Source organism: Mustela lutreola, chromosome 9 (assembly GCF_030435805.1).
Source record: "Mustela lutreola isolate mMusLut2 chromosome 9, mMusLut2.pri, whole genome shotgun sequence".
In the NCBI taxonomy this organism is placed as follows: domain Eukaryota; kingdom Metazoa; phylum Chordata; class Mammalia; order Carnivora; family Mustelidae; genus Mustela; species Mustela lutreola.
This window is the reverse complement of record NC_081298.1, coordinates 59,724,333-59,748,764: the sequence shown is the minus strand read 5'-3', so window position 1 is coordinate 59,748,764 and position 24,432 is coordinate 59,724,333. Positions and strand designations below refer to the sequence as shown.

At 43.4% G+C, this 24,432-nt stretch overlaps 1 protein-coding gene across 1 annotated transcript in view; it reads left to right on the top strand.

Moving 5' to 3' along the window:
* NCK2 (NCK adaptor protein 2) overlaps positions 1-24,432 on the top strand; it is a 149,870-nt gene that overhangs the window by 64,298 nt on the left and 61,140 nt on the right. The window contains exon 2 of the mRNA XM_059134318.1: positions 11,237-11,422. The gene's annotated coding sequence lies outside the window, so the exon portion shown is untranslated. The remainder of the gene's footprint in view (positions 1-11,236; positions 11,423-24,432) is intronic.

Below are 24,432 nucleotides of genomic sequence, written 5' to 3'. Positions count from 1 at the left end.
TAGGGTTGAGAGAATAGGGCTTCTTGAATCGGCCCTTTTCACCTTCTAGTCTTTTCTCTGTTGTACTGGTTCTTAACTGGGGCTGGTATTTCAAGCACCTAGGAGCTTTTTATAGACTGCAGATACCCTAAATCAGTAGGTCTGGGGCAGGGTAGGGGGTGGGGGAGAGTCTGTTTGGAATGAAGAGGCAAGCCGGAGTCCTTTCCATTCCTTGAATGCATGGTTAGAACACTCAAGAGTTTGGCTGTTGTGCATAGCTGAAGATACTCTCTATTTTGCCGAGTTGGAAATCTGACAGGTTGTAAGGTGAAAGAGAAATTGAACTCGTGAGCTGGGTCTGTTTTTTCCTGCAGCCTCTCAAAGGTTTTGGCTATGCTTGCATGTTTTTATGGGATGAATTCCATGCCGAGAGGCAATTGTGAATTTTAGAGTTTACTGATTTCAAGACAAACTACATAAAGGGTTGGTTGAGTAAAATGGTGAATTCAGAGAAAGTTTGAAATCTCTTCCTGATTCGTTTCTTCTGTGAGTAAGACTGCACTGTGGGGTGGAAGTTTATCATTTCATAATGTGTATAAATGAAGGGATCAAAGCTGCTTTTTTTTTTTTTTTGCCGCTTACACTTGCTGAGGATTATCTGAGAAAACCTGGCAGAACAAGGAAATGGGTTTGACTTTCTGCCAGGTGGTCATTGAAATGTTTTTTTCCTTTGTGTCCAGTTAAAAGGCTGGGCATGTAGATTTTCATGTTCTTGTCTGGTTTCAGCTTTGGAAATGCTTACACAGCTAATCTGGCATTTGTGATTATTTCCACTTCGAGCTCACCAGGAGGCTCTTTGGGGAGATTCAGACAGAAATGACTTAATTGGATTTCAGCGCACTCACAGTAGTTGAATGGCTTTATGGATGGCATTAATTGGGCAGCTGCCATAGGAAGTCATATATATATATATATATATATATATATATATATATATAAATTTTTTCTTGAGCTCTAGAATTTCAAAGTATTCTTTGATTCATTCCCTCTCATTGGTTCATTGCTAATTTATTTAACAAATAAAAAACTCAAGAAAAATGAATTGATAACAGTAGAATTCAGAAATACGGTTCATAAGTAGAACCTTCATTTGGTTTTGGCATAGTTACGTTATTATCTATACTTGAGTCTCCTTGTTGACACTCGCGGGCTGGCTTTAGGACAGTTGTATAAGGGATGCAGGGTCTCTTGGATTGAAATTTGGGAGGAAAGGATTCTGGACCAGATGGCACTGAATGCTGTAGGGTATTGGACAATTGCAACAGATCTTACAAATATAATTTAAAAAGTGAAAGTTTATTGGATGATAAATGTCTGTTATTACCATTTTATTGAGCACCTGCGATGTGGCCAAGCCATATGGACCTCAGCATGTGGAGGTCCTTTCCTGGAGGCTCTTCCTGTCTAGATAGCCTTTTAGTAGGGGAGTTTATGATTATACGAGAATAATTTCCACAGGAACATCTTCCATTCCTATAGAATGTCCCCAGACAGGGAACTGTTTGAGTTCATTTCTGAACAATGAGTTGGATTTAGCCAGATAGTGGCTTTGGGAACCTGGAGTGATAAATCTATCCCAGTATGGGGGAATAAAGAGTAGACATAAAGTCACAGAATTGTGAAAGCATCTGGCATTTGGGGAAAATGTGGCTGAAACACACTTTGACCATTTTAGGAATTTTTAAAAGTAGCTTAAGGGTACTTTCGGAACACAGTATTATTAAAATTCCTGTTCATTTGGAATAATCATAAATTTGTTCTCTCTTAGTTAAACTTGATAACTTTTAACCACCCCCTTAAAAAAACGATTCTATTTATTTATTTGACAGACAGAGATCACAAGTAGGCAAGAGAGGCAGGCAGAGAGAGAGGAGGAAGCAGGCTCCCTGCTGAGCAGAGCTCAATCTGGGGCTCAATGAGGGGCTTGGTCCCAGGACCCTGGGACCATGACCTGAGCCCAAGGCAGAGGCTTTAACCCACTGAGCCCCCCAGGTGCCCCTTAACCCCTTTTTTGGATGGCAACATTTAACTTACTCAACTTCTTTTCATTACATATTTTATGGAATTTTAGAGAGTAATTTAGGGGATACTATAGTATCTATATGAGCATCACCCCTACTTAAAAGTGGGGAAAACAAATCAAGTTTATTCAGTACCCATCATAAGTAACATAGGATAATGTGCAGTGAGATTTCCCCCCCGCCCCCAGCAGTCTCTTAGAAGCAAATTCATTCTGTGGGAGGCTTCTCGGTTACCAGTGATACACAGAATTCAAACCAACCACCTTCCCACAAAATCTTTCTCTAGAACCTAATGGTTCTGTATGCTTCCATGGTCTTCTCTGGTGCCAAAGGTCATGGACTGTTCCCAGTCTTTTTTTAACTTACTACCTTCATCTAATAGCTGTAAAACTCATGTCCCCGACCCTCACATTGAGAGTCCTGTTTTGGTGTCTTAGAAGGCCACTGAAGTGATCCAGAACAAAGATGGGGTCTGAGTAAGCCCCAGATCCCTAGAGTACTAAAATCTGCATCAGTATGTGTGGTTCACTCACTTGAGGTTATGGTGATTTAGTCCTGAGTTAATTAGAACCCAGGCCCTGACGTGAGCAGCTCTCTCCGGATGTTTCCATCCTGTGATGCCCGTGCGTGTCCGCTGCAGACTCGGCAGATCTAGTGTTCTCTCTAAAATTAATGTGTGGCGCTAAAACAACACCAAGGTGTTGAACTTGAAGGGTAGGGGAAAGAAAGGATTTGAGGTTTCTGATTTGGTTAATTCTGGGCTTAGATTTATATAAAACAATTAAAATGTTCCTTGTAGGAAGAAAAAAGGACTCTTGTTTTAGAGGAATAGAGGGGAAAGCATTCTCAGTGGGGTAGTTTGGGGGTGTGAATGCTGCCTTTCTGGGGTTATGTAAGAATGTCCCATCAGTGAAACCATGCCACCTTATGCTCATCTGCCCCACCAGTGGTTTTTTTTTTTTAAACCATTTTCTTAAAAACCAGAAGAACATCATTCAGTGCTTGGACTATTTTAAAACTTTGAGTCTTAGGTATTACATACCTATTCCCAGTTGAAGAAGGAGAGCGGGACCTTTTCTCTCTGAAGGGCCCAGAAGTGACAGCATGCCCTTGATCCCAAGGAGGATCACGCTTGAGCATGGGCCCAGCGGAAAGGACGGAAGCAGAGAAGTGCACCGATAACATCACCACCTCCGGTCTGTTTTGTCATTTGCTGACTCATTGATTAACTGGGTTGCTCTCTGGGTGCCAAGTATGGGGTCAGCGCTGGGACCCTGCGCTTGAGAAGGTCTTCTATCGGATGAACCCTTGCTCACTGCCCATTCTCTGGAAGTGCCAGGGTGGAGGATGATGTAAAACAGCATCAGGGAGATGAAATTTACAGCATCCAGAATGCTGGGGATTCTGCAGGACAAATGACTCCGTTTCTTCAACAAATCATCCTTCCAATAAAATAGATTTAAAGTGACTTAAAAGACATGCAAGACATTGTAATTTATAGACATTATTTGGATCCTGATTCAAATAAATCAGCTATAAGAAGACATTTACGAGAAAATTTGGGGAGTGGGAACACTATGAGGTTTATATTAAGGAATACATGATTATTTTTGGTGTTACAATGGAGTTGTACTTATCTGTGGGTGGTATATACTGAAGTCTGTACAAATAAAGTAATTTTTCTGTGGGATTTGCTTTCAAGTCCCCTAGTTGGGGTTAGGGCCTCGTGGATTGGCTTAGATCCATAAATGTTGAGGTTTAAGTGTTAAGGTAGGTGGGGACATATATCCTGGTTATTTTTATAGATGGTTAAATACCTACATTAAGATGCAAAGAACAGTGGCTGTGGTACAGTATGGTGAATGCCACAATAGGAGGGAAGGCAAGACTTGGAAGTGTGTTCCCAGAGGTGGCAGTATTTAAACTGGGTTTTAAAGAAAGTAGGAAAACTAGAGAATCCGTTCCTTTTGTGCTCAGGAGGAAGGAGGCAGGGAGATGCTCTGTGATTTTTCTGGTGGATTTGGTACTGACTGGTTCCTTCTATTCATTCATTCCTGCATTCATTTAGGGCGTATTTTTCAGGTTCTTGTTGTATGTGTTGTATGTAGTGAGAATTTGTGGGGTAATAGTATGGTGAAGGAGATGATATATTGGTTTGCCAAGGCTTCCATGACAAAAATACCAAGGACTGGGTGGCTTAAATAGCAAAACTTTTATTTTCTCATAATCCTGGAGGCTAGAAGTCCAAGATCAAGGCGTTGGCAGGTTTGGTTTCTCCTGAGGTTCTTTTCTTGTCTTGTGGATGGCCGCCATCTTGCTGCCTCCTTGCACAGCCATCCCTCTGTGCTTGCACATCCCTAGTGGCTCTTCCTATTCTCAGAAGGACACCAGTTATATTGGATGAGCCTCAGTCTCCATTTAACCTAGTGACCTCATTAAAGATCCCGTTTCCAAATACTGTTACGTTCTGAGGTACTGGGGGTTAGGACTTCAGCATATGAATATTGGGGGACAAAATTTAAACCCAGAGGGAGAGTGTTTAACTGCCTCTGGAGACATCTGGGAATTCTTCCCAGAGGAGGGGCCTTGAACAGCCTCTTGCAAGAGGGTAGGATTTCACTCCTCCCCTGCACACTGGGGGCAAGACCGGGGAGGGAGCCGAGAGAGTTGGCAGGGAGTTCCCAAAGATGAGCTGAAGGCGGGGGAGAGAGCTTTGCAGCCCAAGATGGTGAGCAGCCATTTTAGCAGAGGAGATCTGAAATGGCAGACCAGGAATGGAGAGGAGGCCCTGATGGTAAGAGCTTGTACGGGGCTGGGTTGGGGGTGGATGAGAAGGCAGGGAGAGAGCACGTGCCCCAGGTGCCCCAGGGCAACCAGGTGGGTCTTCTCTCCAGAAGACTGGCAGTGAAAAGAAATGGGGAAGATGATGGGGTTTTATCTAATAGCTTAACATCCTAATCACCAGAGTAACACAGAGTTGTAAAAATGTTACGGAAAAGAATAAAGTTAAAAAGTAAAGTCATAACTCCTCACCCCAGTTTCCACCCTACCAACAGCCTGTGCTTGGCCTTGCCTGCTTTTGAAGATTCTATTTTTTTAAAAATGTGAGGAAGTGTGTGTGAGTGTGTACAGTTGTGAGAGGGAGAGAGAGAAGGGGCGGGAGCAAAGGAGGATCTGCTCCCCCCGACCCATTTGTTGGCTTTGGCCTTTCTCGGCATTTCCCCCATGCTTCCAGTCCTTTGTCCCCCAAAAGGTAAGGGACATGAACTTCAGCAAAATAATCAAAATAATTCTTACACACATTAAAGTTAAATCTTTTGGACCACCTGGTGCCCCTGAATTATCTCAGATGAGATTTCAGAGCCTGTATGCCTGCCTGCCTGCCTGCCTGCCTTCCTGTCCTGCTGTCTTTTTAAAATGAAGAGGGGGTTCGCACAAGTTTTATTCAGTAGTGCATTTTAGTGCTTAAAGTTTATTTTTGTGAGTGTGCTTTTTATTGGTTTTGTAACTACCTGCAGCAACTAAACCCTGTGTCATAAAGAACACTTGTGAGTCTTCTAAAAATGTTACAGCTGTACCGATGCTGTAGATCTCTGCTCATGCCACGTCTTTCACAGATTGAAGGTTTGTGGCCTCCCTGGGCTGTCCAAACCTGTTGGTGCCATTTTTCCAAGGGTATTTGCTTGCTTCATTTCTTTATGTCATGTTTGGGTAAGGGTTGCAGTATTTCCAACCTTTGCATTATTATTAATTTGTTATGGTACTCTGTGATTAGTGATGACTCCCCAAGAGCTCAGATGACAGCTGGTAGCATTTTTTAGCAAAAAAGTATTTTTTGATTAAGACAAGTGCGCTGTTTTGGTTTTTTTAGACCTAATGTTAGTGCACACATAATTGGCTGCATTCTAATATAAACGTAACTTTAAATGTACCGGAAAGCTAAAAAAAAACCTTATGACTTGTTTTTTGCAATAGTGACTTTGTTGCAGTGGTCTGGACCTGTAGCCACAGTATGTCCAAGGTATGCCTGTTTATGTCTTTAGATCGTCTAGTTACCACACTGAGAGGTGTAGTAAGGCTTTTTATGCGGATTCTGAAAACTTATTTGGACTAGCAGGGAGGCTCTTAAGAGTGACACCTTATCAGACCTTTTGCAGGATGGAATATTGTTGTATTGAAGAGGCTGCCATCAAATGTATAAACAAAAAGTCTTTATAAACCATTGGAAATGGCGTTGCTCGTCAGATTCCTATCTGTTAGAATTTTTCGGCAGCGGACTGTAACATTTAAATTCATATTAAGATTTACATTATGACTTTTTTGGTAGTGGTATTTTAGATAAGCTTTGATTTTTTTTGGGGGGGGGGTGCCGCATCATCAATTTTTGATGATTCTTAGACCCATTTGCCTGTCAAAGCCACAGAATCAGGGCTGAGGCACCCGGGCATGGTGGAGGAAACAGGCAGAGTCATACAGGGCTTTGGGCTTGCTGAGCTGGGCCTGGAACCCCCATTCTCCTGTCCTGTGGTCACTTGCCACTTTCTCTGGCCTCTTTATATGTGGTTGACCCCACTGCCTGCAGTTCTGCTCTTTTTTTCAGTCCCAGAAGGCAGAAATCTCTGTTATTTTAGAACATAGAAACCTCAGAGTTGAAAATCTGACCATTTACGCTCCTCCCCAGACGTGGGGCCTTAGCCACATGTGATGCCTCTTGGAGGCTGTTCAGAGAGTTAGAAATTAATACTTTTTTTTTTAAAGCACTTTCATTAACGAACTTCTAATCAACAGATAGAATCAACTGAGAACCAGCTTTATCATTTAGAGCCGATACAAATCTAGCCTAGTGCAGAAAACTGCTTAATCCTGCTTAGGACTGCTTTATGTTGAGTAAAAAATCCTAATTTCGTGGGACTGTTTGAAATTTTGGTAACTAGCTTATGGCCTTCGGTACCCTCTGGGCCCTGACCGGGAACCACCAGGCATGGGGGAGGAAACCGGGCTTGAGTTTTAGCCCAAGCAATTCAGGGAGACTTTTGTGTAGCTTTGTTCGTGTCTGAAATGAGCACTTTTGCCCCGGAATAAAGTTTTCCACCAAGTAGTTTCGTAGGAATGAAATATAGTTTGTAGTGCCAGAAGTCAGCAAGGCAGCCTGACCCGAGGCGATGACCTTCCATATTTGTTCTGAGCTGAATGTCCCTTAGACCACCGTGGGGCCCACGTGCTCTGAAGAGGGGTCTCACTTGGGGAGAGTGAGGAGGGACAGTAAGGATGAGAGGAGGCTGTGGCATTCATGAGCCCAGAGGCCTAGGATAGTCACGTGATTCCCACCCACAGGAAAGAAGAAAGATAATTGCCTTCTGTGCGGTCTATAGATTAGGGGTCTGGGGGGTTCTCTGGGTGTGTGTGGCATATGTAAGATTGAATTGTGATGCCCACCTGAGACGCCCTGCGAGTGTGTAGGTTTTGTGTTGTACTCGACCCAGTCAGATCGTGGTTTTCAGCAATTCTGGGTTTGCTGCGTTAACATCTAATAGGGACCCTTCCTTTGAAAACAAAGCGGTGTGTCCCTTCGCGGGCTGGCCCCTTTGCCGTTGCACTGGAGAGGCTGAAGCCGGCCTCCCGGGGTAGCAGACAACTCCCGACGGAGGCCACCGGCAGACCTCGCCTGAGTGTCCAGGCTTGACATGTCAATGGTGATCTTTTTTGAGAAGAAAGAGCGAGGCTGGGCTTTGAAATCATACCAGGGGAGGTTCAGGTTCCGGTTGGGCCATATCTGCTGCTTTAGCTTCTGAGCTCAGTGATAGGGTTTGTCTCGCAGGATCATCAGGAGGGCAGAATACCAGTGCCAGGTCTCACTGGGACCAGGACAAACCCTGCTCCTCCCTGCCCGTGATGTGGCTCCGTTTCTGTGACTCAAGGAGGTAAAGTGGTATCTATCCCCTGGGCGCTCAGGCTGAGGCTCTGGAAGAGCCGGGAACGTTGGCCACCAAGCCGTCGAGTCCAGCACATGGCCATCAGCAGAAGGGGGCATGCACATGCCCTCCTACTAACCCTTAGTGACTCTCCGGCGTGAAGTGCGTTCATGACGGACATCACGCTGGACCTCCTTACAGGTGTGAAGGAAACTGCCTGGGACCAAGACGAGTCTCCTGCTGCCCCAGGCACTGGAAGTTTAAGTGAGGCTAGGCTAGTCAACAGGGGCATCTCGGGGTCAGGCTGTGGCCCCAGGACCGGCAGTGCTCCGAGGCACGCACATCGAGGCCCTGAGACACGCAAGCCCTCACAGTGGAAGCAAGTGCTGCCCGCCCCCCCTGCTCCCCCCCACCCCATACACACTAAAGACCAGGGAAAAGCCCCACGTTGTGGCTTGGGTTTTTCAAAACACAGTTGGAAAAAAAAGAAAACGTCAGTGTTACAGAGAATTCGGATAATCTTGTGGATTTCACAGAGATGAAATTTTTTGTTATTAGGGGTCCAAAATAATGCAGAGAGGGAGATATATTTGGTATTAGGGTTAATTCCTTTCTGATCATGCCTCTTCCTCTTGTGTTTCTAAAGTGAGATGTACAGGGAGCTAGGGGAGAAATATTTTCAAAGGAAAACATAGACCCATTGCATACAGTCCCATCTGCCTGAAGTGTGCTGTGTAGACGGGCCTTGAGTGGGTTCTCAGGTGAGAGCCTTCTGCGCCCCAGCTGACCCTGTGCCTGGTAGTGTTTGGAGTCGGGGGTGGTTTTCGCACAAGAGTGTCTGCTTTCCTGATGGGGTTGGATCTTTGTACTTAAGATCTGATTTGAAGTGTTTTTCCTTAACAGAGGTTTGAACATGCTAATAACCCGACCCATTAGACATGGGCCATGGGCAGGCTACCCTGAAACCCAAGATAACAGAGGTTTGACCCCTCTGTTTATTTCCATTTGAGGTGTACGTCCATTTCATTGATGGCTTGTCAATGAAATGCTTTTCTCCAAGGAAATGCTGCAGCTTGAATCCCAGATAGCCACGGGCACCTTGGAAGGAACTTGAAATGGTGCCGCTTTGATCGGAGCTCCTCCATGTGTTCAAATTCTGCTCTGTTCCACCTGGCTTTTCCACCTTACCCATGACACTGAGTATCAGAGGACTGGGCTTCCAGATCCCGCCCGTAGTTCCTCAGCTGTGGACTGGTGAAGACGTCAGCTGGGGCACAGGGCTGGCCATTGCTGTGGTGGGTCTAGAATTTCGGAGGCCTGCATTCCTCCCTGAAGACTGTTAAGGAAAACCCTTCACTTCCCGGAGAAAGTTAATTTGTGAAAAAGTAGGTGTTGATAGCTATTGTGGAAGGTTATTATGAGAGTTTAAAAATCTCACTGGTGAGAGCATGGTGCGTCCAGAGCGAGGGCTGTATGCCCAGACAGCTCTTCTAGCCGCCCCCTCACCATGGCCTAGGGGATCCAACCCAGCTAAATTCGCTTTTCAGTTAAAATTTAAAAAATCCAGCTTATACCTCTGAAAATACTAATACGGAGGTGGCATTTGTGGGCATGACTGTTTAGTCGGCGGCTTTCTTCGGTAAGCGCAGTAAAAGGAAATACAACGCTTGGCTAGGACCTGAGTCCAGATTCCAAATCTATTTCTGGAAGCCCTGTCATTTTATCGTCAACATTCAGCAGCGGGAAGGGTGTAATTGTCCAGGTCCACATTTACTGTCTTGCCCCAATCTAGTATTCCTCTCGTGTTCCAGCATCACCTTTTCCCTGTCAAATTGTGTGTTTGTTTGTTTTTTTTTTCCAAGTCCTGCAGCCTCGGGGGCTCCCGGGTGGTTCTGTTGGTTAAGTGTCCTACTCCTGATTCTGCGTGAATCTGCATCTCAGGGTTGAGAGATCAAGCCCTACGTTGGGTTCCACACTCAGTGTGGAGTCTGCTTGAGACTGTCTCTCCCTCTGCCCCTCCTCCTTCCCCTGCTCTCTTTCTCTTTCTCTCTCTCAAGTAAATAAATCTTGAAAAAAATCATGCAGCCTTTAAAATAATGCTAGAGTGCACAAAGAGGAATTAATTTTTTAATCAAAATTTATGAACTTGCTGTATAACATTTTTATGAAAGTCCTACTTGACTTATCTTTTTCTATTTGACTAAAATAGAATTTGATTTTTCTATGGGGTATTTAACGTTTTGGGTCACAATCATGCCAGGGATGAATTAATAGATCTTCTCTGAGTGAACTGTCAGGACAGAGCCCCTCTAGGTTTGAAATGTAATTAAAAATGTCACTGAACTCTCTTGGAGGTCCGCAGAGCTTCAGGGACCTCTCAACAATGCCAGCAAGGACTGAAAATAGCCACCCAAGTTCAGAGAACATAAGGCAGCAGTGGACTGTCCAGGAGCAGGAGGGAGAGGCTACCGGTCACCTCTGTCAGGCTTCTCCTGTCTCAGCTTCCTTGTAGTTTCAGGATACTATTCTCAGATTTCCAACACAGATGTTTTTAGCACAAGGCTATGGGTCCAGTAGGGGGATCTCCCACCTCTCAGTAAATGGCCGGGGCAGGAAACCTCCAAAAGAGGAACGAGTCTCTAAATTTAAATATCCATGCTCTCTGCAACCCTTCTGCTTTAATTAAGCTCTCAGACTTGCTTCCTTTCCCCTTGGCACACCTTTCTTTTGTTTTTGGCAGGTTAAAGGGTGTGGGGAGGAGCTGTCTCGGGGAGGAGGGCTGGAAGAATCTTGGGAACATAGGTACCTTGTTGGCAGCCACCTGTCCCGGCCTTCCCCATCTCTTCCCTCCACAGAGCCTCAGAGCTGATAGCAGGGAGCCGAAGGGAGAGGAGGAGCATACTTTTGTTTGGGTAGAGGTCAGTAGGTGCAAAGCATCCTGTTTCTGGGGTGTATGAAAAATACCGGTTTCATGAGGCACCTGGGTGGCTCAGTGGGTTAAAGCCTCTGCCTTACGGCTCAGGTCATGATCTCAGGGTCCTGGGATCAAGTTCCGAGTGGTGCTCCCTGCTCAGTGGGAAGCCTGCTTCCCCCCCTCTCTCTCTCTGTCCGTCTCCACCTACTTATGATCTCTGTCTGTCAAATAAATAAAATTAAAAAAAAAAGTTTTAAAAAAAATACTGGTTTCAGGCAAATAAATAATCATGCAGTTTCTTGCAAGCAGGCATTCCTAATAAATGTTTTTTTTTTCTTGTTTCCTTTCAGATTCCCTATGTTCCTTTTATACGAGTGATTGCCCAGATCATAATTCTCTGCTGAGATTTGGGGTTTTTTTTCAAGAATTTGGAGAATCCCTGCAGCTTTGTAACTTCAAGTGTGTCACCAGCTGGCAATTTCACTTTTCAAGGCATTCTGCATTTGCCAGTCATCTCTTACAACTGAGTGCCAAAGGTAAGTGTGCAGTGCCCTGCTTAAAACAGATGCAAGAAGTTGGTGCTTTTGTCTCAGTCCAGTGCTTGATCTGCAGTATAGGTTTTACCTAAGTTAAATGGCAGTTAAGTGGCCCTGATGAGCTGAGCCACGTCATGTTCAAGTTTCCAAGGGCTCTGGTTCAAAAATGGATCGCTGTTCCTGCGTCAGCACGTGACAGCATGGGGTAGCTAGGAAGCAGAATGGTGGGTGTCCCCCACTGTAAGTGCCCTGGCGCCCATCTCTGCGGCCCAACAGTGGTCTTAAGTGGGGCCTTGAGCAAGGCCTTCTCTGTGCTGCTTTGGGAGCAGGAGATAAACAAGAAGTGCCTTCAGGCTACTTTTAGTTGAGTAAATGTTCCTTCTGACCTTGGTCTTGGGAAGATAAGTCTCTGTGAAAACACGCAAACAGGTAAAGGATTCTGGGGAATGTTTTGCTTGCTTTTATGGGAAATCGGCTCATGCGTGTTAAAACTATACCCAGAAGATAGCCTATGGGCTCGGAGGTCCAGGGGTCCTGTAGTAACAGGTACTGGACAAAAACAGCTGTCTGCATAACAGAGTGATTTCTCAGCCCTAAAATGTTGTTTGGGACATTTGATTTAAATATAAGAGTTGTGGTTTGGGGGCGCCTGAGTGGCTCAGTGGGTTAAGCCGCTGCCTTCAGCTCAGGTCATGATCTCAGGGTCCTGGGATCGAGCCCCGCATTGGGCTCTCTGCTCAGCAGGGAGCCTGCTTCCTCCTCTCTCTCTCTGCCTGCCTCTCTGCCTACTTGTGATCTCTCTCTGTCAAATAAATAAATAAAATCTTAAAAAAAAAAAAAAAAGAGTTGTGGTTTGGTCGTCTGATTAATCTGGTGGTCTCTCTCTGGCTGGGCGGTGCTGAGTGCTTTTTGAGAAGGTACGGTTTCATCCTCAGTAGGGAGAGCACCCAGTTCCTGGGCTTTCCTTCAGAGCCTTATTTTGCCTGTGTTAGCCACAACTTGTTTTAAACTATTCTTGGATCTATAGGTTTGGACTGTAAACTCTCTTGGTGTGATATTCATTAAGTTTATTAGTTTAATATAAATTAGAATTGTCTTTCATTTGGTCTAAAACTACTATTAAACTTTTTATGAGTGGGGTTCCCCCCGCCCCCTTGACCACTTCTTTTTTTTCTTTTTCTTTTTTGAAGGCTTCTTGATTTTACTTATGTTCCCTTCTGATGTGTGGTAACAAGAATAGCGCAGAAATAATATGTAGTATTTCATAAGGGTAGGATTAAGTGTCTAGGTGTCTTCACCTTATTATCCTTTCTGGTTTCATTTGGAGGAAATGACATGTCTCACTTACTTAGAGTGTTGTGATTTCCAAATCTAGGTCCTGGTTTGGAATCTAGAGCTCGGAGTTAATGTTGTGCAGCCTGATTCTACACCCTCCTTCCTTCCTCCCGCTATGCTCAGACTTATTCTGACCCTGCTTCCTGGACATGTCTTTTCTTAGCTCTCCACCCCCTCATGCGTTAATGGAAAGAAACCCAAGTTTCTCTTGCAGACCTGATAAAAGATAAGTATCGTTGGGGGTGTGAGACGTCCAACCCTAGGAGATTTCTGTTACACAGGAAAGCTCTTACTCGGAGCACTTCAGTTTTGTTTTGTTTTATTTTTTTTAATTGCCATTGGAGTGGAACCTTTTAAGACTTAGTCACATATTTCATGGCAACAAGCAAAAAATGAGCACAAATCCTCAAAGCTGATCATCAGAATTCATCAGTAATTTGTCAGTATCAGCATCTGACACTTCATGATATTAAAACCCTTAATCACTCCAGTGACTCTGAAGGTTTGTCTTTCGCAGAGAGTGGTGGGCAGGGAGGGGTTACACACACTCCCAGCAGTGTGTTCCGCAGGTGTCAGTGACTCTTGGGCAAGTGGTTGATTCCTACAATTCCTACAATTCCTACAATTAGGTAGAGGACCATTCATAACCGTGGAAAGATACTTACAAAAATATCCATACCCATATTACTTTAAAGAATTAATTTTTAATTAATTTAATAAATTTTTAATTAATTTAAAGAATTAATTTTTATAAGCTCATGACATCCATGGCCAAAACTTCTTAAAAATTACTTTTGTGGTTTGGATTAAATATCCAATGGGAAAATCTTTAGATGCATCCATTCATGTAATAAATATTGTGAGCACCAACTGGATTCTAGATTATTTTTCTTAGTGTTTTAGCAGCTACAAAAATAGATAAAATAAGCTCCAGACAGCATTTTTCTCTAGCCCTTGTGGGATAGGGGCAGGACCCTGACAGCTCTGGCTGGGGTCCCTGGTGCCCAAGGCAGAGGGGACTGTCCCTCAGAGAGGTGTCTGGAAGTCACAGGAAGCTGTGTTTGGAGTGAGTTTTAGAGAATGAGGGCATGCATGTGCATAGGCATAGTGGGTCCCCTTGGCAAGGACAGGCTAGGTGGATTCTATGGGTAATGGCTCTTAGAATCTCCAGATCATTTAAGCAATAATGAGTGGGGGCCCAGCATGCTCTTTGGTCTGTGGTCCTTTAAGCCGCAACGGGAAAAGTGCCTTTATCGAGGGGCATATTTTGGAAAGAAATGAAAACCTCACCAGCCTGGTAAAGTGGTTAAGTGGGATGACAGCCTCAGATGCATTTCCCCAGTAACGGGATTCAAAGTGTGCCCTGTCCCAGTTGAGACCTGCACCTAGGGCTGGCTGGGGGGAGCAGGGGGAAGGAGGAATGTCCCAGCTGCTTCTCAGAGGGGCCTAAGTGGGGTTCTGAGCCCCTGTTTCCAGGTGGTACACTTCCCTGCCTTATATTCTTGTCTTCCCTGGAGCCTCCCCCATTTGGAAGTTGAAGAGCAGTCTTGGGAACTCCTTAGCCCTGACCCTGGCTGCTGTGGGTAGGGGGAATCATGGAAGAAACACAGTGGCAAAGCCCTTCGTTTACGCTGGCGCTGTTTGTGGATTAGAGCCTGCACTTAATTCTTCCCACGAATGTTGAAGACTGACTCTAGTTCACTGGCATTGGGGGCTGGGTGGTTTGCTAGATGTGAAGGGCCTTGTACACTATGCTGAAAATTCCTTATCTTTTGAAAAACTAGCAGAGACATTTTCATGAGAGAAGTCCAAGGGGGTAGAAGATGTTGGTGTCTGAGGGGAGGAAAGATCGTGGCTTAGGTGGTAAGACTCATGAGCGAAGGGAAGAAGAGGAGGCACAGATTCCATGAACTGTCAGTTGCTGATACGAGTACTGGAGAGCAGATGTTACCTGTGATCCTCTAGGTGTTGTTTCCTTCTTTTTTTTTAGCTTCGTGGAGGTTTGTGATGGACAAAATTGTAAGTTACTAAAAGTGTACATTGTGGTGCTTTGATACACCACATACACCGTGAAAGAGTCCTGACCATCTAGTTAATGAACATACTCATCACTCACATGTTTATCTTCATGTGTGTGTATGTGGGAACATTTACATTTCCTCCTCTTAGCAAATTTCAATTAAATAATACCGTATTATCTATCAACAGTAGTCACTGTGTTATACATTAGATCCTTGGGCCTTATTCATCTTACAGGTAAAAGTCATACCCTTGACCAATCTCTGCCTGTTTCCTCCACCCTAAGCCCCTGGCCACCACTTTGCTACTCTCTGTTTCAAGAGTTTGACTTTTATTTATTTATTTTTTTAAAGATTCCACAAATGAGTGATACCACGCAGTATTTGTCTCTCTCTGTCTGGCTCTCTGGCTTATTTTGCTTAACATAATGCCTCGAGGTCCATCTGTGTTGTCAAGAATGTCAGGATTTCCTTTTTTTTCTTATGGCTGAATAACATTCTGTTGTATTTATATACCGCATCTGAATCTGGTCATCTCTGGACACTTAGGCTGTTCCCATATCTCAGCTGTTGTGAATAATTGCGGTGAACATGGGGGTGCAGATAGCTCTGTGAGAGCCCATTTTCATTTCCTTTGGAAATATACTTAGAAGTGGAATTGTCGGATCATCTGGTAGTTCTGTTTTTAATTTTGGGGGCCCCCTCCATACTGTTTTCAATAGTGGCTTCACCAACCTATCTTTCCATCAAGAGTGAGAAAACAAGATGAAACCAGAGAGGGAGACAAACCATAGGAGATTCACCTCAGTATACAAACTGAGGGCTGCTGGAGGGGAGAGTTGGGGGGGATGGGGCGGCTGGGTGATGGACACTGGGGAGGGCGTGTGCTATGGTGAGTGCTGTGAATTGTGTAAGACTGATAATTCACAGACCTGTACACCTGAAACAAATAATGCATTATATGTTTATTAAAAAAAGAGGGAGAAAGTGCTCCCTTTTCTCCAGTACTTGCCAATACGTGTTATCACTTGTATTTTTGCTAATAGCCATTCTAACAGGTGTAAGGTGATATCGCATTGTGAGTTGGATTTGCATTTCCCTGATGATGAGTGATGGTGAGTGCCTTTCCATGTACCTGTTGAGTATTTGGATGTCTTCTTTGGAAAAGTGCTGTTCAGATCCGCTGCCCACTTTTTGTTGGTGTTTCTGCTGTTGAGTCGTAGGAGTTCTTTGTATATTTTGGATAATAACTCTTCATCAGATATCTGATTTGTGAATATTTTCTTCCGTTCTCTAGGTTACTTTTCATTCTGTTGATGGTTTCCTTTGCTGTACAGAAGCTTTTTTTTTTTTTTTTTTTTTAAAGATTTTATTTATTTATTTGACAGAGAGAGATCACAAGTAGGCAGAGAGGCAGGCAGAGAGAGAGAGAGGAGGAAGCAGGCTCCCCGCTGAGCAGAGAGCCCGATGCGGGACTCGATCCCAGGACCCTGAGATCATGACCCGAGCCGAAGGCAGCGGCTTAACCCACTGAGCCACCCAGGCGCCCTGTACAGAAGCTTTTGAGTTTGATGTCATCCTCCTTGTTTATTTTGCTTTTGTTGCCTTTGCTTCTGGTGTCAAATCCAAAAGCTCATTGCCAAGACTGATGTCAAGGGACTTACTGCCCCCATTTTCTTTTAGGTGTTTTCTGGTTTTAAGCCTTTAATCCATTTTGAGTTAATTAATTATGGTGTAAGCTAGTGGTCTGTTTCATTCTTTTGCATGGGGCTGTCCAGTTTTCCCAGCACCATTTACTAAAGAGACTGTTCTTTCCCTATTGTGTATTCTTAGCTCCTTTGTTGAAAATTATTGGACCATATATGTATGGGTTTATTTCTGGGCTCTTTGTTCTGTTCCACTGATCTGTGTGTCTCTTTTTATGCCAACATTTTACTGTTTTCTTTATCATAGCTTTGTAGGATACCTTGAGATCAAAAGTGCGATGCTTCTACCTTTGTTTTATTTTATTTTTCTTCAAATTTGCTTTGGGTATTTGGGATCTTTTATACAAATTTTTTTTAAATTTTAGATTTTATTTTATTTATTTGAGAGAGAGAGAGGAAGAGTGAATGCACTGGCGGCAGGGAGGGGCAGAGAGAGAGGGAGAAGCAGACTCCCCACTGAGCAGGGAACTTGACTTGGGGCTCCATCCCAGAATCCTGGGATGACCTGAGCCAAAGGCAGACACTTAAACTACTGGGCCACCTAGGCACCGCGGTTCCATACACATTTTAAGATTGTTCTATTTCTGATGAAAATGCCATTGGAATTCTGATAGGGATTGCATTGAATCCGAAAATGGCTTTGAGGGGCGCCTGGGTAGCTCGGTGGGTTAAGCCTCTGCCTTCAGCTCAGGTCATGATCTCAGGGTCCTGGGATCGAGCCTGCATCAGGCGCTCTGCTCAGCAGGGAGCCTGCTTCCCCCCCTCTGCCTGCCTCTCTGCCTACTTGCGATCTTGCTGTCAAATAAATAAATAAATACATCTTTAAGAAAAAATGAAAATGGCTTTGGGTTGTATGGACATTTTAACAATATTAATTCTTAGAATCCATGAGCATGGAGTATCTTTTATTTGTGTTTTTATTTATTTATTTATTTTTGTGTGTTTTCTTCAGTTTCTTTCATCTATGTCTTAACAGTTTCAATGTACAGATGTTTTGCCTCTTTGGTTAAATTTATTGCTGGGTATTTTTTTCTTTTTGATGCACTTGCAAATGTGATTGTTTTCTCTTCCTTAATTTCTCTTCCGGATAGTTCTTTGTTAATGTAGAGAAACACAACTGATACTTGTATATTGATACTGTATCTTGCAACTTCATTGAATTCGTTTATTCTGACAGTTTTTTGGAGGAGTCTTTATGGTTTTCTATATATAACATCATGTCATCTGCAAAGAAGAAGTTTTACTTCTTTGTTTTGTTTCTTTTTCTTGTCTAATTGCTCTGGCCTGGACTTCCATTATTATGTTAAATAAAAGCAGCAAGAATGGCATTCTTGTCATGTTCCTAGTCTTTGAGGAAAGCCATCAGCTTTTTGCTGTTAGGTATGATATTAGCTGTGGGCTTTATTATGCTGAGGTACATTTCTTCTATACCCAGTTTGCTGAGATTTTTTATTAGCAGATATTGAATTTTTTTAAATGCTTTTTCCACAACCATTGAGATTATCATATTATTTTTATTCTTTGTTTTCTTAAATAGTGCATCACATTGATTTACATATGTTGAATTATCCCTGCATCCTGGAATAAATTCCACTTGATTATGGCATATACTCTTTTGATATGCTGTTTAATTTGCTAGTATTTTGTAGAGGATTTTTCCATACTTGCCAGTGATATTGGGCTCTAATTTTCTTGTAATTTTGTCTGATTTTGGTTTTAGAGTGATGCTGGCTTTGTAAAATGAGTTTAGAAGTGTTCTCTCCTCTTCTGTTTTTTAGAAGCGATTGATAAGGATTGGTATTAATTCTTTCAATGCTTTGTAGAGCTCACCAAGGAAGCCATCTGGTCCTGGACTTTTTGTTTTTTGGGAGGCTTTTGACTATTGATTCAATCTTCTTACTAATAATCAGTCTGTTTAGATTTTCCTAGTTCTTTATAATTCAGTCTTGACAGGTTTTATAGTTCTAGGAATTTGTCCCCCTTTTTAGGCAATTCAGTTTGTTGGCATACAGTTTTTCATGGTACTGTCTTATGATCCTTGTATTTCTATGGTATAGTTATAATGTCCCCTCTTTCTTTTCTGGTTTTATCTACTTGAGTTCTCTTTTTCTAGGAGAGTCTGGAAAAGGTTTATGTAGTATTTTATCTTTTTCAGAATACCAGCTCTTAGTGCTACTGGTCTTTTCTATTACCTTTTTAGTCTCTATTTTGTTTCTTTCTACCATGGTCTTTGTTATTTCCTTCCTTGCACTAACTTTGTGTTTCATTTGTTCTTCTTTTTCTAGTTCCTTAAGGTGTAAAGTTACTTCATTTGCAAGTCTTTGTTTTTTTCTTTTTTTTTTTTTTAATATTTTATTTATTTGACAGAGAATTAGAGAGAGAGCATAAGTAAGCAGAGCCTCAGGGAGAGGGAAGATAGAGAAGCAGGCTCTCTGCTGAGCAGGGAGCCCGATGTGGGGCTCAATCCCAGGACCCTGGAATCATGACCTGAGTCGAAGGCAGCTGCTTAACCAACTGAGCCACCTGGGCACCCCTGTTTTTTTCTTAATGTAGGTTTTTATCACTGTAAACTTACATTTTAGAACTGTTTTTGCTCTGTCCCATAACTTTTGATGTTTCCATTTTCATTTGTCTCAAGATATTTTTTGATTTACCTTTTGATTTCTTCTTTCATCCATTCAGTAGCATGTTGTTTAGTCTTCACATACTTGTGGATCTTTCCCGTTTTGTCTTGCAATTGACTTCTAGTTTCATATCATTACAAGCCATAGAAGATGCTTGATAGGACTTTAGTCCTCTTAAATTTATTAAGACTTGTCTGTGGCCTAACCTATGATATATTCTTGAGAATGTTCTGTATGTATTTGAGAAAAATAGTGTTGATGTTAGGTAGAATCTTTTGTAAATATTAAGTCTGCCTACTCTAGCATTTATTTTACATATAAATTTCTGTATTGATTTTCTGTCTGGATGATCTATTGAACTGATGTAAGTGGTTTTTTGTTTTTGTTTTTAAAGATTTTATTTATTTATTTGACAGAGATCACAAGAAGACAGGCAGGCAGAGAAGGCGGGGTGGTGGTGGGGAAGCAGGCTAATGATGCGGGGCTTGATCCTAGGACCCTGGGATCATGACCTGAGCCAAAGGCAGAGGCTTTAACCCACTGAGCCACCCAGGTGCCCTTAGCCCGTCTTTTGATTGGAGAATTTTAGTCCATTTACATTTAATGTAATTATTGATAGTTATTGACTTACTGTTGTCATTTTGTTCATTGTTTTCTTGCTTTTTGTAATTCTTTTGCTCCTTTCTTCTCTTTGTCAATTCCTTTGTCATTTGATGATTTCCTCCAGTGGTATGCTTAGATTGCTTTTCTTTTTTATTTTTAAAGATTTTATTTACTTATTTGACAGAGAGAGCAAGAGAGAGAATACAAGCAGGGGGAGTGCGGGAGGGAGAAGCAGGCTTCCTGTTGAGCAGGAAACCTGATGTGGGGCTCTATCCCAGAACCCTGGAATCATGACCTGAGCTGGAGTCAGTCACTTAACATCTGAGCCACCCAGGTGCCTCTAGATTGCTTTGTCTTTCTTTTTTGTGTATTAAAGGTTTGTGCTTTGTGGTTACCATAAGGCTTATATAAAACATCTGACAACAGCTTACTTTAAGTGTCTGATACCAAGTCTGTATGCATTATTTTCTGTCTACTCCAGAAGCAGCAGTGATTTTTTTTAAACCTGCATAGGGCAGGAGAAAATGAAAGCCAACCATATTTGTCACTCTTACATTCATAAAAATCCTATCCAGTAATACTAATTTTAGTAAAGGAAAATTTTATTTTTTTTCTCCTCACTTTTACCATATCTCAGGCTTTTTTCTTTTGTCTTTTCTTTTCTTTCTTTCTTTCTTTTTCTTTTTTTTTTTTTTTTTTTAGAAATGACGAGACTGCTAGTATCTCTTGGCCCACAGGTTTATTTAGAAAGAAGTTTTACATACAAAACCCATCTCTCGGTCATTAAGTTTTTAGGGCTAAAACTGATCTTGAGAGATGGAGATATCTAGAAGTAACTTGTTGATTTATGCAAAAATAGAAGGGACCATCCTGGCCCCCTCACTGCCACTCTCCCCTTCATTGGGACTCCTGAGGAATCTGGGGTAGGGACTCTGCACCTGGAGTACTGCAGTCTTAAGGGATACTGAGTGTCTGGGGATAGCCATAGCCTTTGATGTTTTCCAGTTTTTGTAGCGGCTAGATCTGTGCTAATCAAATAAATTTATTAAATAAATACTCAGTAAGTATTGGCAATTGCTAAAAATACTGCAGTGTTGATTCTACCACAGATAACCTGGTGGGGTAGTCATACTTGCTGGGTGCCTGGCATAGGGCTTTCCACCTCAACTGTAACCTCTAATCTGAAACACAGATCTCATTACCTTGATTTTACAGGCAGAGGCACTGACCCTTGGGAGAGATAAAGGTGATTGCCTATGTTCATAGAGGCAAACTCACATGCTGGCATTTTGACCAAGATTAAGCAGCTTGGCCAAAGCTTAGGACTTGTGAGGGAAGAGTAGGTTGTGTGTCTACATCTTCTGATCTGAAGCCTTTCATTCTTACCAGACCATGAATTTTATTTATTTGCTTATTTTTTCCCATAGAAAAACCAAGTATGGTTTGGAAGCAAGTCTCTTTTGGAAACTTAAGGAAGGGAGCAGGAAGAAAAGCTTTGGGAAGGAGCTGAGGGGTGGGAGACAGGAACCTCAGCCCCATGGAGGAGGGCCTTGCACCTCCTGAAGTCCTGAGCTCAGCATCTCAGGACCAAGCAGAGACCAGAAGCTGGCCACGGACTTGGCCTTGTGCTGTTCCCAGACAGCCTTCAGTGCCGCCTTGTACTGGTGACTCCACACTTGGGAGCAGACCATTGGAAAAAATCATCTGTGGGAGCAAGAGGACCTGTATACTTCCATGTGCTGTGTCCTCCCCATGTCCCTTTAGATGTCCACAGCACCTTTGTGCAGAGTGAAGCTTCAGAAAATTGCAATTTTTTTTTTAATGTAATGAAATCATCCATTTTCTAATGGTAGAAGTGATGAAGTTTAATCAAGCATTTTTCTTTTTCTCCCCTACCCAACATGCTCTAGCAGTGTGGCTTCTTAGAAAGCTGAAAAAACCAATTAAAAACACAAAAAAGCAAGTCCCCACTCCCCCCCCTTCTTTTCTCTCTGACAGATTGTAGAAGCTGAGTTCTGGGCATTTCTATCCTTTCTCCACTATTCTCTGAATTATACCCAACAGTTCACAAAGGAATTTTCATATAAACTTGCATAATTTCTTTTTAAAACCAGATGATGTGGCTCTTCTCTCTCTCCCCACACCACCACTGTTTTATAAACGCAGGAAATGAGCCAGGAGGTCATGGGTTATAATTACTTGTGCATGCTCGATTGCAGAGTGACCTAGCACTCCTTTAAGAGCCACTGGACTAGGCATGTAGGTGGGACAGAATAGTAGAGTAAGAAGTAGATCACGTGGATCTTTGAATGACAGCATTGCTGCAGTCAAGGTTCCAAAATTAGAAAGTTTTAATTTTTTATTATTATTTTTTTAACCTTCCTGCAGAAAAACAAAAAGTACATTCCTGCCCTGTGTGTGTCCCAGTGGGGGGTCGGGGAGGTGGAGGTTTTTAGCAAATCACAGATCATCCATGGCTCAGAATGCATTTACATCACAATAAACCTATTGTAGGTTGAAAATATCATTAAGTCAAAAAGGTATTGAATACACCTGTGAACGTCATCTTTGGCCTCATCCATGGTAAATGTGCTTACAACCCTTACATCAGCCCACAGTTGGGCAGGATCATCTAACATGAAGCCTATTTCCTAATAGGGTTGAATATCCTGTGACTGATTGGATACTGAACTGAAAGTGAAAACCAGAGTGGTCTTCATTGTGCTGCTCATTGATTTCATGATTGTGTGGCTGACGGGGGCATTGCGTGGCCACTGCCCAGAATCATGAGAGAGGATGGAGCACATTCGCTACCCTGGGAACAGATCCAGATTCAAAATTAGAGGAACAGTTTCTACAGAATGGGTGTCGCTTTCACGCCGTCATAAAGTCAAAAAAATCTACTAGAAGTTGGGAGCCATCTGTAGACCCAGAACAAGTAAATCTGTTGGAGGTGGTGGACTTGTTTATTACCTTGTTTGGGGCGATAATGCCAAGGTGTGTGTGTGCCTATGTCCAAACTCAAATTGTACATATCAAATCTGCATGACTTTTTTTTATATTAAGTCTCTCTCAGTGAAGTTGAAAAATAAGTTGCTGTGTCCTTGTGAGAATTCCTTTTATGGACCTCCCACTAGCATGTGCCCATCTAAAGGGGCACGCAGGAGACCACAGAGCTGTCCTGCACAGGCAGAATGGCTGGTGGTCCTGGGACACTTGGGGGATGGGGGTGGAGGTCCTGGGATCTCTTCACTTCCACCTTCTCCTATCACTAGTGTTCTTCAGTGCAGAGAGCAAAGATGCAATCTGAGTTAGATTTCTGCCCATCAGAATGGTGGTCCCTGTTCACTTTTGTTAGAACATTGGAGAAGTTTTCTCTGGAAAGAGTATTGGCTCCAAGAAGTGAAATAAAAACTTCGTATGACTCAGTCAGACCATAGAAGATCACTGGTACCGTGTTAATGATCAAGGTCATAGCAGAAGTAGGTTTTGAATGGAAACTGGGGTTCCCCCGGGTGTTTATTGAGGAGAGGGTAACCATGTCCACCTGCCAGGTCTGTGACAGTGGGAACCCATCCTGTGTCTCACTGTGAAACCACCTGTGTCTTCTCAGCCTTGGTTAGGTTTGAACTTGACTGCTTTCTGAAAGAAGTAAGGGAGATCCTAATTTTGGAATCCCTCATGGTGGTTCCCTGCCCAGAGCCCTTGGCCTTCTGACCTTCCTGTGTGGAATGCCATGTAGGCCACAGCAGGGGCAGGCCGTGGTCAGGAGCAGCCCAGGCCCATCGTGGACCCCAGGCCAGACCCAAACCCAGTGGGGGAAGCAGAATGCTTCATGCTCAGGTAGGGTATTTCCACAGAAGGCTGCATTCTGCTTGGAATCCCCCTCCCCATCTCAGTGCTCATGGGGAAGGAGTGGGGAGGACAACAAAGCTGAGACCCCCTTCTCCAGACTTGTTTTAATTAGCAGTTTGGAGACCTGCAGCTTATGATCTTACCCAGAGGTTTTGTTCTCGATTCTGTAGTGCTTACAAAGACTAGGAAAGACTTTCCACACCAAGATCAGAGGAGCTGGGGGGAGCTGTTCATCCCAGGAGCCCGAGATAAGAAGTGTTTCCTGTCAGCAGCCTGCATCTGATAGCCTCCTCTTTGTGGGAAAAGCTGCATGGCCGTCTTCAAATGGCTCTGTCTTATCATCCCAAAACTCCGTAGTGAGCACAGTTTTGTTAAATTTTGGCTCTATTTTCTCAGTGGTTGGATTCCAAGTCTCATTGACTTGTGCTTGGAGCAAAGGCCTCTGGAGAAAGTGGTGTGTCGGGGAGGACATGGGGTTGAGGACCTGCCATTTGTTCATTTGTGCTTTTCATGACTGTGTGTCAACATCTAGGCCTTGGTTTCCATGCCAGTGATGGGGAGGGACCCGAGGAGTACCTGGGTTGTGATTCTCGGAGTTCAGGGACAGTCCCTTGCAGACAGTTTTGCACCACAGTCCCAGCCACCACACCCCACAAAATTCTGTGGGAAGAAGCATTCATGGTGTGGGTGACACCGGAAGTCCCCCTCTGGTCTCAAATGGCAGGAAAACACAGGAGCTCGTCTCCCATTGGCCTCTCATCTCCAAGAGAGAGGATCAGGAGTTCCCCTGAGCTATGAGCTGCCTGTGCTGCTGCCTGTGCTCTTGTTGGCCAGGTGGGCTGGGAATGGAAGGAGCTGGTCACTCAAAA